Consider the following 3,288-nt stretch of genomic DNA (forward strand, 5'->3'; position numbering starts at 1 on the left):
CGCCTCCCTCCCTGCCTCTTTTTTTTTATTCCCAGCTCCAGCCATGAGCATCATGATTAGGCAAAAATCACAGCCTCTTGCCCATAGGGGTCAGTAGCACTTCACTAAATGACTGAGGATTTGCAATGGAAAAGAGCTGCTGGTGGATTGTCAGAGCAGTGAGCGAGCTTGTGGCCTCCACACACACACACACACACACACACACTACCTCCCCATATGCTGAACTCTTAGCTAACCCACTGAGCAGCTCTCACCCTTACATGCATGTAGTGCTTTCCCAGCATGCCTCCCTCGCACGCCATTATCTGCATTTCTTCACACGGCACAGACGGGAAGTGAGGCCTCGGCTAGTTGGCTGCGGCCGAAGCCAGCCCTGATTAGCGGGGGCTACATGGATGTGACACGTCCTCTCTGCCAGCGAGCATTTTAGCCCCCTACACATGCTGCCCCACACACACACACACACCAACCAATCTACTGCCTGGAAGAGTAGACAGGCCTCAAGCAAAATCCAAGCCCCCCCCCCCTTCCCCTTATACACACACTCACACACACCACTAATGCAAATGAGCTCTCTGGTCAGCCATGCTGAAAAGGCAAGAGAAGGCAGGAGCGTATGGCCAAACAGCGGGACTACCACCCAAACCCACCACCTCCTCAGCCATCACTCACCCCCCCCTTCTACACACACACACGAACAATAACCAACATCTTCCTCGTCAACACACAGCCTCGGCCAGAAACGCACACACACCGTGCAGCTTCACTTCTTTATCATGCGTGGCGTTTCACTCTTGCAGGATGAAAACGCTCCTCGGCTCCTCGGCTCCTCGGCTCCTCGGCTCCTCGGCTCCTCGGCAGGACGGACGGAGTTCAGCTCGGCGCCGGTGAACCGCCAAGTCGAAAAGTTTCAGTGGCGCTTCGGAGTAAATGCAACATTTGCACTCAAACTTTTCATGCTCGTGAATAAAGACGCTTTTTTATTAGCATGTTTTGTGCAGCAAAGTTTTTATTCTAATTGCCGACAGAGGAATAATTCTTCTGACCGAGGGACAAAATGGAGGCTTGATGGGGGAAAAAGTTACTCAAATTTTTACTTATTGGCTTTTGTTTTCTCATCTTGGAAATTTAACAATAAAGGAAAATAAACATTGTGCTTAAATATTAATGAAGTTAAAACAAAACTGGAGTTGGACTTCCCATCTGTTTTTAACTGGAAGCTAAATGATTTTAACTACAAAATAAAAGTCCAGTTTTTAACTTTTACTTTGGATTTCCCATGAATCTACACCAGCATATATTATACTTATTTCCTCTTGTACATCTGATTATATTAGAATATAAAAGAGCACACCTTAGAGCTTGACTGGAATAGTTAATTTTTTATCATTTTTTGTGTAAATTTCTTACTAAATTTGTGGTTTTATTTTCCTTGTTTGGTTTTTCTCGCTTCCATCGGACTCCATGTTCCTCTTTAGGCCCCATGCAGTTGTTTTCTTCTGCGATCTACTTGATGCAGTTAGTTGGTCTACTAGAAACACAAAAAACCAGGACTAAAACATATTTTTGTTTTATGAATCGCAAGTGAATATCTGAGAGGGAAAGAAAAAAAAAAGCGGCGTTTTGGTTTAAAGCTAATTGGAGGTTTTGATCGTGTTCTGACACTAATAATTATGCTGTTTTTGCAGCATAAACTCCAATATTTTTTTCAGATTTGTTTGATTTGCATCTTGCAAAGATGATTAAGAAGCATCCAACTTTAAAATAATATATAAAAAAAGGGAAAAACATCCCATTGAGGGTTAATAGTTCTTATAATCAGTGACAATTATACAACAATATTATTAAAAATGATTTAGTGATGAAAGTAGTTTGCCTGCGTTTGACTTTTGCGCAGCTAGAAAGAGAGTTGGAGTAACTTAAATGTTTAACTTTGGCTACAAAGCTGAAGGTGCAGATTTATTATCGTTTTTATGGATGAAGCTGTTGGTTCCTGAGGTTGTTTTTGTCAGAACGGGCCGTAATGCAGAGAAAATAAAAAGGTTAGGGAGGTCGAGCCAACAGCCGCGTCCTTTTGAAACCCTAAAAGAACATTTCAGCCGACGCACAAGCACGCCATTAACGCAAGTGGCCTCATTTTCTTCCCTCCTTCGCTCCTTTAGATTCACTCGCAGCATCAATTTCTGCCTCTAATTCTGAATCCCAGCAGACCGACATCAATTCTTTCACCACACAAGCATTGTCTTCGGCTCTTATTAAGGCAGCCGGGCTCCCCTTCCTCCCCTCTTCCTCCCTCCTCCTCCTCCTCCCGGCTCGGAAACACCCGCTCTGTTGACTGCACAGTCAGGTCTGCAGGCATCAATCAGGCCTCAGCAGACGCACCGAGTTAAAATCCACGCATGAAGAGGAGCTTTTTGGGGGCTTTCTGTTGGTAATCCTGCAGAAAAATAGGACTTAATACGATTCTCAAGGAGTTCACAAATGATCATCGCAGACTTAACCCCTCCAGTTTTTATTTTGTAAACGTATAGTTCTGATTTACTTCAGTACGCTACGATTCGGAGAGAAAGGGAATCGTGTTTTGTAAACAAGTTTTTAAAAATGATTCAGCTGTCAGGAGGGACAAAAGTCAACATTTCAGAAAACAAAGCGGTGCCAACAGCTGAAAAAAAAACAACAAGGACAAAAAAACAAACAAAAAAACTGCATGTGTCAAATTTAGACACTAAAGTACAAAAATATTTGTCTAAACAGGAAAATGTGCAGCAGAAATATTTCAAAACTGATCAAAATAAACATGAAAATGGACCCTAAAACATGTTCTGTGGAACATTTTATTTGTTTTTGTCCTTGTGCTGTTTAGTGTTAGGATTCTTGGTTTTAATAGGTTTTATTTTTTTATAGAATGTTAGTTTGTTTCATTGAGGCCACCGTAGAGTAATTAGAAACATAAATATTGTCGATTTGAAGTATCAACAATAATACATTTATACTTTTTGGGAGATTTAAGGTACATTCATGCTAATTATTACAACAAAGAAAAGCAACTTCAGATCTACATATTTTGTAGTTTGACTCGTTAAATATTGTACATTAAAAAAATCTCACTTAATGTCCAGATTACAGCTGTAAAGCTGCGCATTAAAATCCGAAACGGTTCGCAGCGACTCCAGCGACATTCACATTTTTTTTTTTTTTAAAAACAAGGCTGTCGAGCAAAACAGGAACACATGCTGTTTAATGTTGTAAGCTGCTACGACTTAGCAGGGAAATAAAGGGGGGGGGGGG

General features: G+C 41.6%; 1 long non-coding RNA gene across 1 annotated transcript in view; it reads left to right on the top strand.

Annotated features, from left to right (window-relative positions):
- The window catches only part of LOC112450867, a 75,056-nt gene extending 74,026 nt beyond the window's left edge, over nucleotides 1-1,030 (top strand). The window contains exon 6 of the long non-coding RNA XR_003039596.2: nucleotides 801-1,030. This is a non-coding gene — a long non-coding RNA (uncharacterized LOC112450867). The remainder of the gene's footprint in view (nucleotides 1-800) is intronic.
- Nucleotides 1,031-3,288: the final 2,258 nt, after the last annotated feature.

The sequence above is a fragment of the Kryptolebias marmoratus genome, linkage group LG23 (assembly GCF_001649575.2).
Source record: "Kryptolebias marmoratus isolate JLee-2015 linkage group LG23, ASM164957v2, whole genome shotgun sequence".
Taxonomy (NCBI): Eukaryota; Metazoa; Chordata; class Actinopteri; order Cyprinodontiformes; family Rivulidae; genus Kryptolebias; species Kryptolebias marmoratus.